This window comes from Lemur catta, chromosome 12, assembly GCF_020740605.2.
Source record: "Lemur catta isolate mLemCat1 chromosome 12, mLemCat1.pri, whole genome shotgun sequence".
Classification (NCBI taxonomy): domain Eukaryota; kingdom Metazoa; phylum Chordata; class Mammalia; order Primates; family Lemuridae; genus Lemur; species Lemur catta.
Window position 1 is genome coordinate 7,521,408 of NC_059139.1, and position 23,002 is coordinate 7,544,409.

General features: G+C 36.6%; 1 protein-coding gene across 2 annotated transcripts in view; it reads right to left on the reverse strand.

The window, feature by feature from the left end:
- The window catches only part of CTNND2 (catenin delta 2), an 818,722-nt gene that overhangs the window by 533,930 nt on the left and 261,790 nt on the right, over positions 1-23,002 (reverse strand). Inside the window, exon 1 of one of the 2 annotated variants that reach the window (XM_045566312.1) lies at positions 402-446. The exons of the other annotated variant lie outside the window; for it this stretch is intronic. The gene's annotated coding sequence lies outside the window, so the exon portion shown is untranslated. Of the gene's footprint in view, positions 1-401; positions 447-23,002 lie in introns of those variants that run through there. 2 annotated transcript variants of the gene reach the window in all.

Genomic DNA, 23,002 nt, shown 5'->3' on the forward strand with positions numbered 1-23,002 from the left:
TTACTTAATTCTTCCTGGCTTATAAATGGCTATTTACATGGATAATCCTAACTTTCATAACCTCTAAAGTATGTTTCTATGACACACCAAGTTTCACTAAAAACAATGAATAAAAAGGTCAGGGTTACAATGGTTAGTTACTAGGGAAATGGCACATTGATCCTTAAAACCACTTTCTGTTTAATTTGGTTCTTTGGCTTTTATAATTTTAATGTCCACACACTGAATAAACTGACAACCATGAGGTCAGAATGAATTCTTACCATATTTCCTACCCCAAACTTTAACCTGCAATTTTAAAACTGTAGCTAAAAATCAGCACAAAAACAACATCAATAATCAACGCACTGAAAAACCAAATACGGTTAGTTTTCACTTTGTTTCTTTTACCTTTACTGTACCTTTGGAAATAAATGGTCCTTAAATACTTGAAAACTGTAGTCTAGGCAAACAAGCCGACTAGTCCCAAAGATGAAGGCTTACTCTTCCCTCCTTCCCCAGGCCACGGTGCAGGCGGTTCCAGACATTCTACCCACCTGCTCCTCCCTCCCTGCACCACGGCACTCAAAAACCGTGAAGGGAGTGAAGAACAGCCTCCATAAAGTCAGGACGCCAAATTATCATAATTTAATTTCTGCTTTCACTCGCAAACAGTTTAAGAGAAAGCAAAGCAAGACACCATCAGAGATAGCGCAAGCCTAGTGGTTGCCTTCTTAAAAGAGAAAGAATAGAGTTCAGCCAGGCACAAAGGTCTCCATGGCAACAGTGAATTTAGACCCCTGTTGGCATTATTTATGCAACATTTCATCACAAAAGGACCCTCCCACTAGCCTGCCTAGCAAATTCTAGTTTTCTAACCTTCCGTTCCTTTGCCCTGAATTTGTGTCTGGATTCTTAGCTATCTATACTTAAACATAAAAAAAATAAAATAAAGCAAGAACAACAAAAAACAAAGATCCTAAAGCAATTCTCAAACGGAGTCTAGATTTTGTTTTCTTGGTGAATTCAAAAGCAAGAGATAGATTTAAGATTATTTAGAGTTCATATTCAAAGCCAGTCTAGTTTTGATTTCAAAGATGGAGAGTTGTTTGACAAATAAGTTTATTCAATTTTTTTTTTATTTTTTGAAATGAGATTGCAATTCAAAGAGAGTGTAAAAATGTGGTAAAATCTAACCAACCCAAAAAGCTCACAGAAAATAGAACTTGTCTAAATGCTGACTTTGAAGCTAGATTTTATATAACGCTTTCCACCCCCACCCACTCCCAGCTCTTACAGTACCTCAAACAACTCCTTTGCATCTTTTACCTGATTCTCCTTATTTCAGCCACAACTTCCAAAAACATAAATTCAGCAAAGTATTTTAAACACTTTTCATTGAACTGTGTACCAAATGGATCCAAGGTTCACATTTTATAATTAGATGACCTGGGACAAGTTATTTAAAACAGAGATAACGTCCCAATGTGATTAGGTTGCTGTGAGTATTAATAAGATGATATCTGCAGAAATCCTTTCTTCAATTCTAAAACAACATACACATATAAATTGTCACAATAATATTTGATGATGTTGAAAGGAAACACTACTATTCTTCATTTTAAAAGGGTTGTATTTAGTATTAGCTCAGAACTAAACAAGGTAGCTTTTAAAAATGAGATTTTGGTTATTTTTAAAACAATACAAGCTTATTATTAAAAACTCAAATAATATATACTTTGATAAAGTACAGGGTGTTTCTTATTTCACACACTCTCAACACCAGTCCAACTCTCTTTTTAATATAATTGCATGTCTAGACCTAACTCAAGGTGAAAATAATATAGATCTTGACTGACTCTATGTTGTCTTTAAGATAATTTTGCAAGAAAGGTCCATGGGTGCCTGTCTTTCCTATTAACGCACGTTTGAGGTGGTTTTTGGTTGCCTGCAAGTTAGGTGCCTGTCCCCACAATGAAACCCCAGAAGGCATGATTCACTAGAATGGGATGTTCATGGTACCTCCAGAAGCATAATTCACATCATTCTCTGGGAAGGTGTCCCTGGAATTGTGCCCTATTTAGAAAGTTATACAGTTTTCTTGTCACACTTTTCCTCTTTCCTAATTTTGTAGAAATCATTCAGATCTTTCTAACACTGAAAACTGCAGAAGAGAATTAAAAAGCCAAACTGTTATTTCCCTCTTGTAAAAAAAGTACTTTCCCAGGTGAGAGTTGTAAAAATAACAACCCATATATTAGCTCCCAGTTCTCTCTCTTCCATACCTATCGCCTTCTTTTTAGTTGCGTTCTCGTCTTTCTTTTTTCTCTCTTCTGCTTTATTTCCTCACTACAGTCCTCTTTATTTCTGTACTATTCTTCTTCTTGATGCTTCTAATGTGGTTTCATTTCAGCAATGGCTTTATTTTTCCTTTTTTCCCCTGTTTTTCCAGGAGCTTAGCCAGCTCATTGTTATTCCTTTCATTCCTTCTTTCTCTCATGATCTCTTCTTTGATTTCATTTTTTCCTGTGATTTTAAATGTCTTTAGGCTATAAAAAAGAATATGGTTAACTTTCTCTTACATCACTTAGGGGTAATTTTATTTTTCTGGAATTATATTTTCTCTGCCTTTTGGATATTATCATTGTGTTCCTTTATTCTCTTTCAGATTTTGTGTTTTATATTTAAACTGTCTTATATTTAAACTATTCTGGTTATTAGTTCTTTTTGGATTATGGCAACCTTATCTTGGCCTGACTTTTGCTTAATAACAGATTGGGGAGGGGCGCAGCTCTGAGTATGAGAGAAGCTAAGGCCACTGGTAGCTAAAAATGCGGTTCTCATGCTACCTCACCCAGCCCCCCTGAAATTATTTTCTTGCTGGAACTTGTTTCCCGCAGGACCCCCATCGCTCCTGTGTCCCCTCCTGTCTTCAGCACTAAGTGTTCCAGTTGAGGATTTTAGATCAGAAACCTACCTCCCTTCTTCCTTCCTTCCTTCCTTGCTTCTTGCCCTCTTTCTGCTAACTTCTTTCTTTTTTAAAAAATGAAATATGTGTACTGTATGATAGCTGGAAAGAAATGTCTAAACTCTGCATACCTTCTTTATATGACCTTGATAATTATTATAAATTAGCATTTATAGTTATTAGTATTTATTAGTTTTAGTATTATTATGAATGGAATTTTATTACCAATTTCCTTGGAGTTTTTGGTTCATGCTAGTGTTTATGGGAAAGAAATAGAATAAATTTAACATTGTGAGATAACCATAATAATGACTTAAGCAAAATCCCAGAGGCATAAATACATCTTTTTGACAAAATTCAACAGTCATCAGTAAGTAAAAAACAAATAAATCTTTGCAAACTAGGAACAGAGGGGAATCCCCTCATTTTTTGATAACAAAAATTACTTAAAAATAATAACCAGAATTAAATATTGAAAACTTCTCCTCAGACGTCAATGAGATGTCATTCATTGATATCACTTCGACTAGAAATCTTGAGCAATAAAGTATAAACAAGAAGCCACTGTACAAAAGCATTGGTTTTCTTTCTCTATACCAGCAATAAGGCACTTAAAACAATAATGGTATTTATAATATCATAGAAAAACATCCAATATGTAGGAATAAATCTATGAAAGTTGCATAAGACCTCCTCACCAAACACTACACCACACTACTGAAGCTAAAGCAATCTAAATGTTGGAGGGAAATACCATGTTTATGGATTGGCAGGACAGTATCGTAAAGGTTTCAGCCTCCTCGGATTAACTGATAGATTTACCACTGTCCAGTCAAAGCCTCAGTATGCTTTTTTATTGAAGGGGGAGGTGGGCGAGGTAATGGACAGTGAATTCTAAAATTTATATGGAAACCCAGAGGGCCAAGAAGAGCAAGTCATCTTGAAGGGAAAGAACAAACCTGGATGACTGAGCCTACCAGATACCTGGCAGATTATGAAACTGTGTGATTAAGATTGAGTGGTCTCCAAATAAGAGACAAACAGAACAGTGGAATGGAGAGAATCCAGACGCCAAGCCACACATACACCTGATTTATGAGAGTTGCAACACCGCAGTCGAGAGGGAACGACGGTGCCTTTGCCTGGTGGAAGAATGCACCTTAACCTCCATAGCAAAAAAATACAAAAAATCAATTCCATATGGAGGGCTGGTCTATGTGTGAAAGACTAAATGAAAATGCTTTGAAAGTAAAATATGCAACATCATGCATGACCTTGGAGTAGCCAAGGCTTTCTTAAGCAGGGCACAAAGTGTGCTAACCATAAAAGGAAATTAAAAAGTTATTAATAGGGCCATATTAAAATGGAGAAATTCTCTTTACCAATGACAACATTAAGAAAGTGAAAGTACACTTATGTAAGAAAATAGTTTCATTCTCTCTCTGTAATGTATAAGTCCGGAATGCAATATAATACAAAACTAATAGGCAACCCAATAGAAATAGAGGCAAAATACTTGAACTAGCACCTCATGAAAGAGAATATTTGTATGACCCACATGGCCAATAAGTATATGAAAAGATGACAAACTTCATTACTCATCAGGATATATAACTTAACTACTATAGGACGCCAAAACATACCCATCAGAATGGTTAAAACTGAGAGAAGAGAGAGAGAGAGAGAAATAGAGAGAGAATGCCAAATATTGGCAAGTATCCGTTGCTATCAGAACTTTTATAAACTGTGAGTGGGAATGTAAAATGGTAAAATATATTTATGATTGTCAATCTCTTTTAAAGGACTTTATACACATACTCTATTACTTAGCAATTCTACCCCAGGCATATACACAACAGAAATCTGTACATTAAGTACACCAGAAGAAATCCATAATACTCTCCTATTGGTCTCAATTGGACATTACTCAAATGCTCCATAATGAGAATGGATATAGTATGGTATATATACACAATGAAATGTTAATCAGCAAAGGAAAGAAACTATCTATAACTGCGTACAATATTATAACTGAGTCTCCCAACACATATAGTGAAGAAGTTGTACTTGACAGCATATATACTTTTCTTTATGTATACTTTATTTAAAAAAATAAAATCCTAAATTATTTTCAATTCTAGATTTTTAGAAGATAAAACAGGCATGCGTGTATGAAAACAGGAACATTGTTTACCTACAAAATGATTTTAAAAGAAAAAAACATTTAATTTCAGAGGTTTCCAGCAATACCATTGCCAATTTTATTTTTAAGAGAAAACAAAGAATTTTTAAGTTGTACAAAATAAAAGTAGAACTGAAGGATGGAGGAATCACTATTTGGTGTGGTATCATTAATTTAAAAATAATTCACTATGTTATAGCCCTTTTGAACAAATAATCCAATCTTTCGGACAATGAAAGAAAACTACATTTTAATGTCCTGGCCATTTTTACCTACTAACATGGACAGCAGGTCAAAGGATAAGTAGCACTAGCATAGGAAGGCTTTAATATTCTAAATACGTAACTTTTCAGTGATTTACAAACAGGTTTAATGTGAATATTTAAAATTTTTATTTTAATAAAACGTGATATTTAGAAAAGACTTTTTGAAAGACTTGACTGTTTCCCGAAATTTTGGCTTTTTGTTTTCTGAGAATCGGCATTCCCGTGCAAAACTCTGTAATTCGATTTGTTATCCTTCCAGACTCTAAGGTGTAAAATTACCCAGGATCGACAGCCAAATTACTGAATCTGGCTTCCAAGGGGCATGGTGAAGCTCTTGCAGGAAGGTCCTGTGGTAATTAAATAGCTGCAAGGAGTGATATTTTTAGAGCCAGCTCAGCTTTTCATTTGCAGTCCAGTCGTTATCCCTGCTGTCCATGGCCAGAATGGATTGCAGGAGGTGGTGAAGGAAAGAAGAGGAGAAAGAGAAGAGGAAGGAAGTCAAACAAACAATGCTGGACTTTTGCCTAGGGCCCTGGTAGGGACAGCTACTCCCATACAACTGAAAGCCCAGTGCTGTCTGCTGCTGCCCTAAACTGTCGAAGCCTAGTGTCAGACAGACTCAAAAATAGGAGCGTAGGTACCAAGAGACTAGAAATACTTGTCATCACACACTAGCTCATATTCACGAATCAGTGTAAATCTGAACCCTGTAATAGGAGTGTAAACTTAATAAATGCCACTAATAAAATATGTTTCGTTTATTATATCTGGGTATACACATCGTACTTGGGACCTCACTCCAGGGAAGTTAAACACCTTTGTTCACTCTGTGGCTCAAATTAAAGCTCATGCAATGACAGATTAAGAACTTCAAGTGATTTCAGAAGCAGCTCTCTACCCTGGCATGAAATTAATTTCAGTGTATTCAGAGTACCCTTGGTTTCTCAAATAGGATTTGTAGTTGACCATCCTGGTAATAGTTCAGCAAACCTCTTGGCATTTCTGATGTCGTAAATTATCAATCCATGAAATTCATAGGATTTTACATTTTTGACATAAACAAAGCTCGAAGACAGCAATTCTCAGTTATTAAATAGACAATGGCAATGATTGCAAGAGAATGAAATTAGAACACATTTTTAAAAAAGCATTAATTAATTAGAGGTAAAGAAACATATCTGCTATATGGAGTACTCACAAATACCTCCTAACATGCCACAATGCACATGTTTTACTATAAATATATGTTCTTTTCAAATAATATCAATAATAATGAATGCAGAATTCTTATTTTCAAAGCAATCTCTATCTCTCTCTGACACATACACACAAACACGTGCACACCTCTGGAGAATGTAAAATTTTAAATTACAAAGGAAAATTTCCTGATGGTGGAATTGGAACCATTTTCTGTTTATTATAGGATGGACAGTATTTATGATAGTTTACCCTTTTACATATCTCAAGCATATATTTAAGGTCTTTTCTTCTAAGAAATAAATTAACTTATCTGACTACTAAGAATACTGCGTCTTAATCTCCCAGCATTCAGAGTGGCATTTGTTTCAATTTTTTTTGCATAATTAGCTCATGTCTTTATTTGATATCCTTTAACATTTATGTAAAACGGTGATCATGAATAATACTCTGTCAAAACAGAGTGGTCCCTGTTCCTTTGGCTGGACTTAGGTATTATGTCATTGCCCTCCGCTGAGGCACCGAAGGAATACCAATAAGAAAACGCACATGACTAAGCATTTTAAGTCCATTCCACAATGTGTTCGGCTAAGACACTAGCCAAAGAGACTACTTTAAAATATTTCTTTGCAAAAAATAAATAAATTAAAAGGGTCAAAGAAATCAGAGGGATGCATTTAAAACAAATGAGTCAATTCTTGAAAACATGCATTTCAACACATTAAATCATAATTATACAAACATTTTTGTATAATTATTCCTTGTAGGATATGATCTCCTTGGGTATTTATCACAAAATTCCTTACGTTTAGACTGGAACATTTTGTCCTCTAACTTTAAAGCATTACCGCGTGCCTCGGAACAGTGGTTCAAGGTGCTGTCGTGGAGGTGGGGACTTATAGGTGGAGAAGCAGACTCAATATATGGCTGACATTCCTGCACTTGTAGGACTTTAGTTTCTCTTTGTGCTTTCTGTTTGCTTGTCAGTATTTTTTACCTGATGGCAGCATTTAAATATTTGGCCTGCAATCTTTCATGAATTCTAGTATATTTGTTATACTTCTTCTTGAATGCCTGAGAACAATCTCTAAATTCGTTCTTTGTCCTGCGGTGAGGTTGGGCACGTGTGGAGCGGGGTAGAGGCTTAACCTAAACAAGGACAAACTGATCTGTAACAAAATGACTTTGCTTACAGATACTGTAGCACTGTACATAAAACATACACAATCACAACAGCTCCGTGCCTTATCATTTGTCAAAATATTACATTACCCTCTGGGAATTCTGAAGACTTTTCTACAAAATTTTTTGAATATACCTCTTTCTATTTCGGAACATTTCCTATATACTGGTATCTTAAAAAAATGGGGCTCTTGAGTGTACATTACACATTAAGTTAGTTCTATCACTGATATTGCATAATTTGAATTTAGTGTTTGTATGTCTATAGGCTGTGCTTACAGCTTTATAAAGCTCCTAAAGACTGAGGTTGCTCCTTTATAACTTCAGTCTATCTGGACTTCAATGATTCCTTGGCATCATCAAAACTGCTCAAATCGTCTGATGGGCTGGTTGAAAACTTAAGGCTCATATAGCTCTGCAGATTTATGCTACGTTCTCTATTTCTTGCTCTAACTTTACAATTCAGCCTCAACCAATAATAATGTGCTTTCCTGAAGTCACAAACGATGACCCCGGACTAGGAATATTTTTTAAAAAATAGTGAAGATAAATCTCGGCCTGCTAGTATACTGGAGAGAAAATAAGAAAAGAAAAGAAAAAATATATAAGAAAAGATAAGAAAAACTGGTATTTTATTAGGTAGGTAACTCACCACTGGATAACAAGGACTCAATTCCCACACCACTGAAATTTCCTCTGCCCGTATCCTCATGTGATAAGGAAGAGCTATATGTTTTGTTATATCAGAAAAGCAGCTGAGGCATTAAGTAGAATTTTATCATTATTTCTATGCACCTTCAGTGTAGCAAGTTATTATCTCATTTTATAGATGAGGAAACAGATTTGGAGAGGTTAAATAATTTGCCCCAAATTACACAGATTTTAGGTGGTAGAATCTGTATTTGAACTTTAGAACCTGTGTTCTTAACCCCTAGAGAAACCTATAAGCATTTAAAATGTTTTACATTTATCTTCTGGGAGACATGTCTAACCACAACATCATGTTCTTATGGGATTAGGATATTAACGATGAATCAGATTTTCCAGCGCTCTACACCCGACCAAAGAAAATTCAGATGAGGAGAATTCCAGTTACCCAAGATCCAGCCAAGTTCTCAGGGGTGCTAGGACCCCAAGGCTGTCTCCCATCCAAAACCCACTAGATAATTCTTCACCAACCATGTCGTATCAACCATTTTAAAGGTAATTAAGGCCAATATTGTCCACAAAATCTTAAAATATTTTATCTGGTTACATTTAAATGGTATAGTTGTACCTACTTAAATAAAAGGAAACATACCATCTTCCCCTCAATAAGCCTCCTATGGGGAGGTTTGCAAGTTGAGGGAAGAGAAGAAATGTTTATGACTTACAATTTTTTAACATATAGATTGAAGATTAAGAGCTGAGAAAACAAATCTTTACTCCTCATGACAATTTTTAAAAAGTATGGGACTTAACCAAAACACTTCACCAATAAGTACAAATGTAAAATGTTAATATTTATGAAAGTTAATATTCATTAGCAACTAGCTCAAAAAACATCAAAAGAAAGTAAGTGTTTATATCAACAACAAAAATGTATGGGTGGATCTGCTTTAGCAGGTCATGATGCCACAGCAATATTTCCTCAAAAACTAGGAAAAAAAAAGTGTTAAAGGAGAAAAGTTAACTATTCTAGCAAATTTTATCTTGAACAAGTGTTTTATGTCTAACAGATCTTTTTGGAAGCTTGTGTCTTCTAGAACTTTTTTGTAGGTATAAGCATATTCATCATGTATACTTATTTAATGCCATTTTTGGAGGTTTCTTCATTAACTCCTTTTGTGTATAAAATCTTGAAGTTGCCAATTGTAGTTTTTGCCATATAATAGCATTTTTTTCTCAAATGCGAAATCCACAATTGGCAAAGGATTTCAGGCTGCTTTCTTTCCTTTTTTTTTTGCTAGTTCCTAAAATCCAAAAAAAGCTGGAACATACTTATCTATGTATCTATATGATAGATGTCGATCAAAAGTGAGATTTATGACAAGAAATACAATTCAGTAATGAGTCAGAGCAATGGAAAGGAATTAATAAAATATAGTTTGGAATTTCTCGGCTTTTTAGGCCACAAAGTTTATTATTTTAATGATGAGAAATAGCACATGGATATGGACTGCTATCTAATTTCTTGAGAGTCTTTCTGCATGCCTGGGAAGCTTTAAGAAGTTTTGTCTGGTCTGTTGATGGCATTCCATTGCCATCAAGTGGTACTTGAGCTACCTGTTGAGGACTTCCAAAGTTAAGAAGTGGCACCAAAGTGCATCAAAGTACCTATTAATACTTCCAGGAAATCTCAAATATTGAGACCACAAATGTTTTTTTTATTCAATTCTGAAACACAGCTATAAATATGGATCTAAATTTTAACGGTCCATAATTAAAATATGTAACTCAAACTTCCACTTCTCCACCTACTATCTTTTCTTCAGCTGATATAGTTGGATGTCCAAGACAATAACTGAAGTATTTACCAACTTACAGGATTACAAATACACATTATTACAGCAAATGTGCAGATACATTGTTTTTATATCAATGTGGGAAAAAGTATTTGCTGACACCTAAATTCTAAGCAATAGTTAAGTTGCACTATAGCTAAAAAAACCTATGTACAATATGTATCAAATATTTTCTACAGATATATTAAGTACATTGTGTGTTTTATTTTTCTAAGTTGAAACAAAATATGCTGACAATTGAACCAATATATGTGCACATCTTTTAAAATGAAGACTAGCCCAGAAAATTGTATTTCAAAATTATTGGGCAGAACACTTCCAGACAATGATGTTAGTAATGAAAGGTTTGATCTGGAAAGAAATGTCAGCAATTAGCTCAGCAGTAATAAATAGCACAGCAATCAGAAAGTAATGAGAGTATTGGTGGTAAAAATGAAATGGGAACAAGGTACAAGCAGACATTGTGAAGTCATCCATGAATACTTGTCTACTGATGAGACTGCAAACTCACAGGTAAAGATGTGCAATAAATGAAATGTAAAGAATTCTAAATCTAACAAACAGTGTAACTTGACTTGCTTTAAAGCAGCAGGACTTTCTTATGAGTGATATAGCATTTTAGTAATATTATATATATGATGTTATGATGTAGAAACATTTTAGAATATCTCATCTCTGAAATGAAGGTATAACTGAGGAATATTTGAATATGTGTTTGCATTGATGTATGCATAAACAAGGACATGAATGCATACATTTCATGTATACATAATGTTGAAGAACACATTATTTGAGAACTATAGAAAAGATAGTATCACCAATACCGTTTCTTTTTTCCATAGCATCATTTTCACCTTTTTTCTCTTTATGACCTAATTGGAATGATCAGATTCCATTTCCCTCCATTTTACACAGACTCTTTCTTACAATAGCATGGAAAATGCCCTATCACTGTATATGAATTTTATTTCTTGTGCAGAAAAAAATAAAAAGAAGGCATATCATATTAAGCCATAAATAATTGAAACAGATTTAATTCAGGTTGTTAAAGATAAAATTTATATCTCTAAATTTTAATGTGGTCTATTTGAAAATCCTTAATAATTTTAAATTAATTAAAATTATTTTATTAAATTTAATTAATATTTAATTGTTCACTTCTCACAACTCATTAAGACTTTAATAACATATTTTTAAAACAGAAAATATACCATCATAATAATATATAAATATATCTCTTGCCTTATAGTTTACAAAATGGATTTACATAAATTATCACTTTTGCTCTTCTTAATAATCTTTCAAGTAGCTATTAACATCTAAAACTAAAAGATATTATGAATTTAATAACAGAAAGTGAATTCATATCCAAATTCTTATTTGGGAAGTTAAATTACCAGGCTAATTACTGAAAATACTCAGGCACACATTAAAATATACTTAGGTACTTAGGTACTGCTCATTAAAGAAAGCACTGAGATAGGAGTACTGTGTCTCAAAGCATTCACCAGAACCCCTTCAACTCCCCCAGAACACTCTAAAAGGTTTTACCAAGTGGGGACAAGTGACCCTCTTCCCGATACCCTCTATTTCCAAAGCTCAGGCAGGCAAGAGCATTCCTCCAAGGGTATGGTAATTAGGTTCCCTTAATAATAGAGGTATGTTAAGGCACTATGAGATTCAGTTTCTCCTCAAGGAAATTAACGACATAATTTCTTTTTTATCTATTTTATTATTGTAAAATACCCATCATAATAATTTAATTTTTAACACTGCAAATGGCTCATAACAATGCAGTAGTCTCACTGCTACAATATTATCATAACAAAAATGAATATTTCTTTTCAGACAAGTTCCCCATGGACATGTGTCAGTATGCATAATAAACACGATGACATTAGATAGTGCTATTCAAACACTTTCTTGGCAGTCACAGCAAGAAATGAGGGCACTGCCCTTTGGCCACAGAGACCAGAGCGTCTCATCCAGTCGTCTGTCCAGATGGGAGAGTGACACACTAAGCCACTGGGGGCACTAATGGGATAACCTTACAATTTCATGTTTGAAAAAGACAGAAACCAAGAGACAATTTCACTTTCTCTTTAAATATTAAAAAAAAAAAATCAACAATCTAGAACACTGCTTTTCATTTTTCAAGCTAATATTAAAGTATGATGATGGATTGACAGAATCCTTGTTCTACAATTCTGTGGAAGTGGTAATCGAAAATCAATGGGTACAGTACATTACAACATCATGAATTTTATTGATTTATTAGAATACTGTGATAAATATAACACAAATGAATTATTTGGTAATTTAGAAGGAAAGAAGCTTCTTGGCTTATTCTTTAGCCTATTATAAAGAGGTGCCGAGGAGAGGGTCCTTCACGACAGGCATCTTAACAACAACAGTCACAATAGACTGTTGACCCTTTATGCTTCGACTCCAAAACGTAACATGGACTCATCATCGGGTTTATAACGGTCATTGCTTTGTGAATCTATTGAGTAAACTTTATCTGCATTTAGCATATTGAAAAGGTGGTTATCTACTTTTGCAACATAAACGTTGTCAGTTCTCACTTCCAGAACAGATTCTAAGTATATGCTAACATGAACCATCCATGAAACAAACACAATTAGTTTATCCACATTATAATTTTTAATGTCACAGGGGCAGCAGCTGATGGTTTTCAACTTTACCGCTCACTGCCGGTGTCATAGTCAGGACCTCACCAGCAGTCTCAAAAAACCTTGCTTGTCATTAAGTAGCCAAGATTACCCTGCCACATACCTGCTTTGAAAGTGAAATAGACTGAAGGCCCCAAAGGAATCCAGAGTAAATGGCTAATTATAGAGTTTGCTGCATTCAGTCTTATTATCATATTATTTTAACATAAAATGCAAAACCCAGGATGATTATTTTCCCTAAAAATGAAAGGCAATGCATATAGACAGAGCTTGCACTTATGATACACAATAAATATTCCAAAGAAGTCTATTACATAGCTCAACCAATTATTAGAGAAATCTCATTTTGAATATCATTCATTTACTCATTCAACAAATAGTTATTAAATGCCTGTTGTGTTCTAGGCATTTTTCTGAAGGGCAGTGAAATAGACAGACGGGGCCCAACCCTCACACAGCTTAGAGTTCAGCTTCATTTTAGAAACACTTAGTATCTGATATCTGCTTCTGCTTCTTCTAGATACTCAGTTTTATATCTTAAACCAGTGTATGTATTCCTACACTGACTTGCATATAGTAAACATGTAATCATGGCCTGACAGATTGAATTAGTGTTTTCCTTTTTAATTGATAAGTGTATGGTATTAACGCATATGCTGCAACTTCAATGTTACTGGTTACTTTACTATTACACAGAAGGTGGAAATAAGAACACAGAAATGTACTATGGCACATTTTGTGAGCATTCCTATTCACAGGCTGGTTCTCCTTGTACCTTTGAAGTCTCAGTTGCTGGAATGTGGTTGATGGGGAGTGAGATTTTGGAACAAAGGCAACATTTCATTTATGTAGTAATCAGCTGAGGTAACTTGTGACCCCATGTCTTCCCAGCCATCCAGCTGGCTTGAAAAATTTACTTGGTAATGCTCTTTTTGTTCCCATGAGTTGGACAGTGTCCATGATCTAGACATTGTACAAAGTTCTTTATGTATATCACCAACTTTCACCACTGCAAAGAAAGTACTCATTATCTCTTTTAAAGATGAAAGAGATTCAAGAACGGGAATGACTTTTGTCAGGCCACTGAGCTGGTATATTGGCACAGGGGTCATAACATAGCCCTGCCTCCAAAGCCTTGAGCCTTCCCCTGCAGTGTGTTGACCACAGTCTTTGCAAGCCCCCCACCCCGCTAGTCAAAACTCTCCTGCCACCTGCCTTGATGTCCTTTGGTGTTCCAATTCCTACTTACTCTTCTCTGCCCTGGAAAGTCTGAGGCTCACTTTCTCCAGATGCTTCCAGTGTCCCTCTGATATTACCTGGACCCCATCAAACACCCATGTCCCAAGATCACAAAAAAAATCTTGTTAAAACAGTTGCTTTGGTATTATCATATTAAGTGGGTAATTACATACATACATACATACATACATACATAAAGCATTTACAATCCCAAGTATATCAGTGGAGGGATGAGAAGAAGATTTTCATGAGCACTTTTGTCAGCTTTTGGCTTTGGAGACTGGAGACCTACTTGCACATGTGTCCCTCCAGGGAGTAGGAAATGTGTAATGTGAAACATAGGAGCCACAGGCAGGCAGAGGTCTCAGATGCGGAGGACAGGACACCTGCTTCCTCTTGGGTCCTTGGGTAGAGTGAAGAAATAAAGGACCATCCTTAGGTGCCAACCCCAAACACTTCAGCAAATCACTTTCCTTTTCTCAACTTCCTTCTTTCTCGCTCTAGATAGTTTTGTTTTGTGTGGCCTTACACTGTCTGTTGTTTTCAGGTATCTTCCACACAATTTGTTTAACTTTAACAAAAATGTCAAGGAGAAGACATTAAACAATAACATGAAAATGATACATATACACTTTTAGAAAAAAAACTTCATAATTTATCTGTGCTTTAAGAATGCTGGGAATAATTAAAGGTTTGCTATGATGCAGAAAGAAACTAGTTAGAGTGCCAGGTTTTTTTTGGTGGGGGGAGTTACTCAACTTTTCTTAAGTGAAGTTCCTTTATTTATAAGGCAAGAATAACTCTTGTACAGCCTAGTTCAAGAACTGGTTACAGAAATACAATGAGATGAAGCTCCAAGCTATTTGGGGCCAAGGGCTTGGTCCAGTATACATTCACACTCCTCACAGTACCCACGGTGACTCTGAGTAGAGGGCACCCAGTTTGGTGGCACCACACAGCACACGTGCCTATGAAAGCAACTAAAATTACGCAGGGACATAAACATGTAGAATGACCACAGTGCCAGTGCATCGTGGGGGCGGAGTATTTGACGCTGAAGCAAACAGAAAAGGCCTCACATTCTAATGAAGAGTTCCAGAAAGGTAACATCCACAATAAATGAACAGGATGTTTTCTCACAGTGATAAGTCCTATAAAGAAAATAAAATAGTCTGATAAGGAGATAGAGCCTTCCTTGGAATGAACAGGACCTTGCAGACCATATTAAGGTTTGGATTTTATTCTAAGTACTAAAGGAAGCCATTTTTTAAAAGATCAATCTACTATTTATGCTAAACTTAATGTGAACCTATCTAGAACAACAGAAGCTATAAAGAAATAGTCTTGTTTGGGTCTGAAAAACCATGAATCACAGAAATCATGTAGGGGAAAGGTGAGGAGGCTATTGCAATGATGTGGAAACAGTGGTGGCTGGGATCGGGGGTAGTGGTGGAGAGAGAGGAGAAAAGTGTGCTGAAATGGAGCTGAGAGGACATGGCACTCATGAAAGCAAGAATTCTAAAGATGTCCCCTGCTCAGGATCCCTGCCCCATGGTCATTCAATCAGACATTCACCAAGGTTCTCCTGTGAAGGGAAAAGGGACTCTGAAGATAGATTTAGGGTTACCAGAGAGTTGACCTAAAATAGGGAGACACTTCCAGATTATCCAGCTAACTCAATCTAATCACATGAGCAGGTAACAGGTGAGAATTATCCGGCTCTAGCCAGGGAGAGACCTCAGAGGCGGGAGATGAGGTAGAAGAGGAGGTCAGGGAGATTCAAAGCCAAAGAGGGAGGGATGGAGCCGGGAGCCAGGGGGTACAGGGGACTGCAGAAGCTGAGAATGACCCCCACCCATCAGCCAGTAAGAAGGCAAAGACCTCTCCACTGGGATTGCGTGGACCTGAATTTGGCCAACAACCCAAATGAACCTAGAAGAAGATCCTTCCACAGAGCCCCCAGACGGGAAGGCGGGCCTGCTGACAACTTGATTTCAGCCCAGTGAGACCCATATCGGACTTCTGAGACAGTGAGATAAATAAATGTGTGTTGTGGTAAGTGACTGAGTTTGTACTGAGGTGCTCGGGCAGCAGAAATACTAAACTAACACAGCAGTGGGGTAATACTAGAAGGGACTAAGGGAAGGACACACACTAGGACAACTCAGCTCTCTGGACAGAATGTAAGGGAATGGATTCTTACATGAGACGGGAAAGACTCATGGAAGAACATTTGGGGAGGCAAATAGAAAACCAAAATTTTATTTTGAACATGTTAAGCTTGAGATGTCCATCATTCATCCAGGTGGAGAGGACAGGAAGGCAGGTAGAAATACAAATTGAGAGCTCAATGAAAGGTCAGGCCTGGAGACATAAATCAGCTTCATAAATGTATCATAAACATATAAGTGGTACTTTTTAAAATGGGGCTACACATATACTCCTAGGGTTATAGGCAGATAAAACGTCTCCAGGATTTATTAACAATGTCTAAGGAAAACTAGGAACATTAGGAAGGAGAGGACATTACATACTGTTATAGGTTGAATTTTATCTTCCCCAAAAATACGTTAGCATCCTAATCCGCAGAATAGGTGGATATGACTGTATTTGAAGATAGGGTCTTTATAGATGTTGTCAAGTTAAAACGAGGTCATTAGGGCAGGCCCTACTCTGCTATGACTAGTGTCCTTGTACAAAGGAGAAATTAGATAGAGACATTCACTCAGGGAAAACACCATGTGAAGACAAAGGCAGAGATTAGGATGATGCTTCCTCAAGCCAACGAAAGCCAAAAATTGCCTACAAACCACCAGAAGGTAGGGGAGAGGCATCAGACAGATTACCCTCACAGCCCTCGGAAGGAACCAACCCTGCCGATATCTTGATTTTGGACTTGTGGCTTCCAAAACTCTGAGACAATAAATTTCTGTTGTTTAAGCCACTCTGTGGTACTTTCTTATAACAACCCTAACAAACTAATTCACACACATAATACTGTGAAGGTGACCCCCGAGACAGCTACACAGATATATTTTGAGCAGTATGGTCTCCATAACTAGCACATATAATATTACATCCCACTTTTTTTTTGTCCTTTTGAAAGGAATGATTTTTTTTTAAAATTTCAAAATATTAAGGTGGTACAAATGCTTTTGTTACATGGATAGCTTTCATAATGCTTGAGTCAGGGCTATTACTGTGCCCATCACCAGAACAGTGTTCATTTTACCTGTCAGGTAGGTTTCTTGCCTTTCCTTTCCTCCTCCTCCCTCCTTCTTGACTTCCAGTGACTTTTACTTCCCTCTGTGCCCATGTGTGCCCATCAGTTAGTTCCAACTTTTTAGAGAGTACATGTAGTGTTTGTTTTTCCATTCTTTAGATAGTTCACTTAGGATAATGGTCTCACTTTAAAATAAATAAAATAGATGCAAATAAGATAAAGAAAAATAATCTATTGAAATAATCACAACAGTAATCATATCATTTTAATTATTCAGCTTTTAAGAAATAGTAAATAGGTGTTTATCAAGCATAAATTCACTTAGAAGTTAAAGGTTTTTTTATTAGAAGATCTTAAAATCGACTGCAACTCAATCGATAAAAATTACTGTTATTTGAATATCAATCCTCCCTGGAAAATTATGGAAAGAAAGGTGCTCAACAGTCTTAGTTACGAACCCACTTCTGCATGATAGTCCTTGTGTTTATGCAAATATTGTTTTATTTAACTTAGACCTATTAAATATGTCAAACTGTCAACATTCCAAACGCAAAGAACTGAAAACTTAGGCGGAAAGTCTGTGAACACGGCAGGTATCAAACCCCCTCTGACTTTAAAAGGAGCAGTCCTTCTGCTGTAAGCAGAAATTGATACATAATTAGGCCCCATGCAAGGAATGTGTTTAAGGTTGACAGTACGCATTATAAGAAATTCTCAAGTTCATCGTACACCATAAAAAAAAGAACCTGGGGGAAAATATTAATATTCTTATGAAATATATCACCTCTGAATTTTATCAACAATTTGCAACAAACCTAGAAATAGATGCTGCCAACTTAATGTTTTATGCTAAATGCAATGTGAATCTATCCAGAGCAATGGAAGCTATGGAGAGTCCTGTTAAATCCTGAAACACTATGATTCATAGAAACCCAGAAAACACATAGTTGGAAGTAGAAAATTAATGCAGTGTTTTCTCAGCCAGGCCCAAGGCTCTAAACATCATCTATACACTGATGATCCCCAAGGCTTTCATCTCCAATTCTGCCCTCCCCACTGAGCTCTGGACCCATCTAGGCAACTGCCTACCTCCCACCTCCACTAGTATTTATTTACCAGACTTTTCCAAGTTCACGCACCCAGAAGACAATCTGTTATTTCTCCCGTTATCCCCACACCATCACACCCTGACTTTCCTCTCTCCCAGACATCCTCATCTCTGTAAATGGGACCACCAAGTCCCCAGTTGTAGGGGACCAAAAACACAGAAGAGATTCTAGCTCAGCCTCTTTTCCTTACATCCCACAGAAAATACACCAGCACACTTCTGTTGGTTCTGCTCTCCCGCAAAATATACCCTGAAGCCCTCTGCTTCATGTCCTCCCTACTGATGCCAACCAGCCCATCGTCTCTTGTCTAAACTTCTGCAACAGCAGCTCACTTGGTTTCTCTGCTTCCTTTCTTGCATCCTCCACACCCATCCACTGCCTCCAGAGTCCTTCTTTTCCACACAGCATGTAGAGACTCTTTCAAATGTTTAAGTGCATCATCTCACTCCTTTACTTAAAATGTTCAAATGGCTTCCTATTTAAATCGTCGTCATCACCACCATCATCACCGTCATCCACAGAGTACCTGAGGCTTCTGGATGTGAAGGATTCTGCCTACTTCTCTGATTTAATTTGCTTCCACCCTTCCCCCTTTCTACCGAGCCCCAACCATATGACCCAGGAAGCGACTCCTTTAGCCTGGATGACACTTTCCTCACATTCTGCTCCTCTAAGTCTGGGCATGGGTGTTGCTTCCCCTCAGCTAGTACTGCCAGCTCTCCCCGACTTGCTCGCAATTTCATTGCCCCATGTATTTTGTTGTCTTCATAGCACTCATTTCCCTATCTGAAATTATACACATTGCTTATTTATTTTTTTATGTTTGGTTGTTTTTGCTCACATATTTGTATCCCCAAGTAGGTCAATGTGGTTTAGAAACATGACTCCTCTCTTTGCACAAAATCTGAGGGTCCTTTTTTTTCATGTTGATGGAGTATGAGTAATTGATCTAAGGTTGCAGCTATATTTTGCTACTGAACACAGAAAATCTTTATGCTCTTTACGAGTATGAATTTCTTTCCAAATCAGTGACTCTCAATGGACCCTCTATCACTGTGACAGTGAGTCTTAACTGAGGGAGAATTATTAATCACTCACTGACACCCTAATGGGACAATGACATTGCCTGAACTTTTTGGAGAATAATACTCTATTTTATAAAACTGATAATGGACAGAATTTCAATGCTTACTTTTTTGGCCCAGTCCCCAGTATAAACTGGTAAGGCCCGACACTGCCCAGTGAAACAACAGAAAGGGATGACTTCTCTGTGGGTCTCAGTGTGCTCCAGTTCTAGGAGGAGGTATCCAGACAAAGCCTGACCTGGACCCAGGTAGGTTTGAAGCCACCTGCCCAGAGGAGGCTTGAACCTGAAAGCCTTCCTTGCTCTCACCTCCTGCACTGGGAACTCGACCTTATGACCAAGTGATGATAAACTTCCACTTGGCCAGACTCTATTAACCTTTTATCATTACAGTTTCTTCCTAACAAAATCACATTGAGAATCTTTTAACCTACACAATGACCTCCTTTAAACAGAGGAGAAATTTAGACCTGATTTATTTGACAGCAATTTGGTTTGAGTCCTAGTATTTGTTATGTTGATTTATGATAACAATATAAGTGCCAATGACAAAGAGTTTTATGACTTGTTCTGGACACAAAGTTCCACTTTAGCTCCCCATACATATACTGACTTCTCTCTACAGCACAGACTAAAGTCCTTGGCCATTCCACAGGAACAGAGCCTAGTAAGTAACACCTCGCTAGCACGAAGACGGGAATGACTTTCCTAAAAGAATCCTAAGCAAAAACCCAATGCCTTGTTTAGGTTGGGAAAGATAAACCTTTGGTTTGTATCATCAAGGAAATGACATTCAAAAGCTTCATCTTGCCTTGTCTATTATAGAGTGAAAGAGTAAAGACTTCAAACTCTTTAGTTGAAAAGATGTTAAACAACTTATTTGTAAGAATTGCTGATTTTCACAACCCTGTAAGGCGTGAAAGGCATGTGAACAGCCTTTTCCCCACCTCGGAGCGGAGAAGTTGAGGCCTAGAGAAGCAGCGTGCGGGGCCCAGATTTATAAACCACTAAGTTTTAATGCCTTGATTTTTACTTTGAGCCTGGGGCACCCACCTCCCTTAGCTACTCTCCTTCCTCTGCCTATGAAAGCAAACCTTTTGGGTTCTTGCTGATAACCCATAACTTTTAAGGAATAGAATGTTACTATCATGAATGTTGCTTGAATCAATCATAGCAAAAATATGTTTATTGTTGATCCAAAAATATCATCCACAGAGTTCTATTTCTCTTGAAAAAGTGTGATCAATTCATATTTCTGATATGAATGAGACCCTATAGGTCTGGCTACACTGTTGCCTTGTTGAATTTTAGCTGCATATTTGTTTAGGGAGAAAACAACATTGCAAGTTATCAAGGGGAGCTCTTGTTTGCTGAAATGAGAAGACACTTTAAGGCAGACGGCTTAGAGATAGACTATAATTTGGAGCCAAGACTTGGGATATGAATCCAGGGTCTAAATCAATGGAACAATTGTAACAGCAAAACCTGTCAACTCTATAACCTACAAAGTTTCATCTTAAGGGAGATTTGGGACTATCATGGTTAGTTGTCACTTAATCATGGAGTCTTTGTGTTTTCGCTTTATACAATGTTTATCAGGATGCAATGGTGAAGTTTTTCCTGAACCCAGAACAGATGAATTAAGTGGACACACTATCCAGGTATTCTCTTCCTGTTCCCTGCCCAGGACACGAGCTCTGAATACCCATCCCTGTCTCTCACACACAAGGGCACTCAGCCATGCTTTACAGGCCTCTGCAAGTGGCAGTTCCTTTAACTGGAATCCCCCACCAGCCACTTTCCTGGTCTGGCAAACCTTCATCATCTCAGCTCAACAGTCAACCGCCATGTGAAGCTGTACTTTCTCCCCGCAAGGAAATGGATCACACCTGCTCTTATGCACCAGGTAGATGGTCTAGTCCATCTCTTACCACAATATATTACAAACATTTGTCTCTCTGATCATCAGCCCTCTCCAGACTCTGAGCTCTTTGAGGACAATTATTGTATCTTATTTCTAGCTGTGTTGCTAATAGAAAAAAAAAGGATATTTAACATTAAAAGCAAAACATCATATCCTTTTCATTTCTTTTTACACAAGTCCCAATATCAGGTGTTCACCAAGCCTTGACTGTAAAGGAAAGTCACAAAAGGTAGAGAATATATAGCACTTTAAACCTAACAATGTGTATACATAAGCATGTCTCATAGGAAATTACAAATAACAGAAAGTGGACACTTCATTCTGTCACTTAAACAGTGTTGAATTTGGGAATTAAGAGTCGTGACGTTACAAAAGGGACATTTGAAGGTGAAAAGTTTTGTTTGATTAAACTTTCTTTCTTTCAGTAAACTATTATGCATGCCTTCTGACTTGGAAGTTTTGTATTTATAGAAATCAAAAATTTTCAGATGTAATAGTTAATTATTTCTAAAGAATAATATTAAGCAATTCAATATCCCTGAAATATATTTAAATTACTAATGGCCTAAATAAGCATATTTATGCGAAGATATACTGAATCTTAGCTATGCACCTTCTTACTTCTTCAAGGTGTATGAATTAAGTAAGTTTAAACATAAAGGAAAAAGTATTCATTGAAAATATGGCTGTAAAAAACAGCATTAAAGGTTACATTTCTTACCAAGACCAAGGTGCTTACTATTTATAACAATGAAAATAAAAACTTTCATCATTCTTTGAGTCAATTAACAATAGCTTAAATCAATTCCCATCCACATTAGCGTCACAGAATTCCTTTCCTCAGTGGTGGCTTCTGTTTCTTGAGCACACATTCTTTTGCTCTGGGCTACATGATGTTGTCAATGAGATACACGGGCAATACCAATCAGCTTCTTCGTGACATTTTCTAAAAAGTTTTTGCCAATGTCAAGATTTCTTAATCAAAATCCATTTTACTTTGGGGTTGTTTTTATTTTAATGTCAAGATAGCATTCATAGAGTAATTATCCTTTTTCAAGTAGCTTGTATAAGTAATGAAATTATGGCTTAACTTGCTTCTTTCCCACAATTTTGTAGACATCCAGGTATATATGCATGTGTATGCCACTTATTGAGGCTTAAATTAAAATAATCTTTTTAAAGTTCTGCTTATTAAAACCACTTATGACATTTATGAGAGATGTAAGCACACCCTGATACTTCCATCGAACTGACTGGGAAAAAATGCCATGAGAACTATCATTCTTGTGGTATTCAGAATTCAGGAAACAAATTACTGCTAGGAACTAAGGAACTAGCCAAACCTGAAGTCCAATCAGGCATTCAAAGACATTAATCGACATGTTCTGAATTTAATTTCTATGTGTTAAGTTGTGCTGTTTCAGGCAATACATTGTTTCAGGGCTGAGTTAA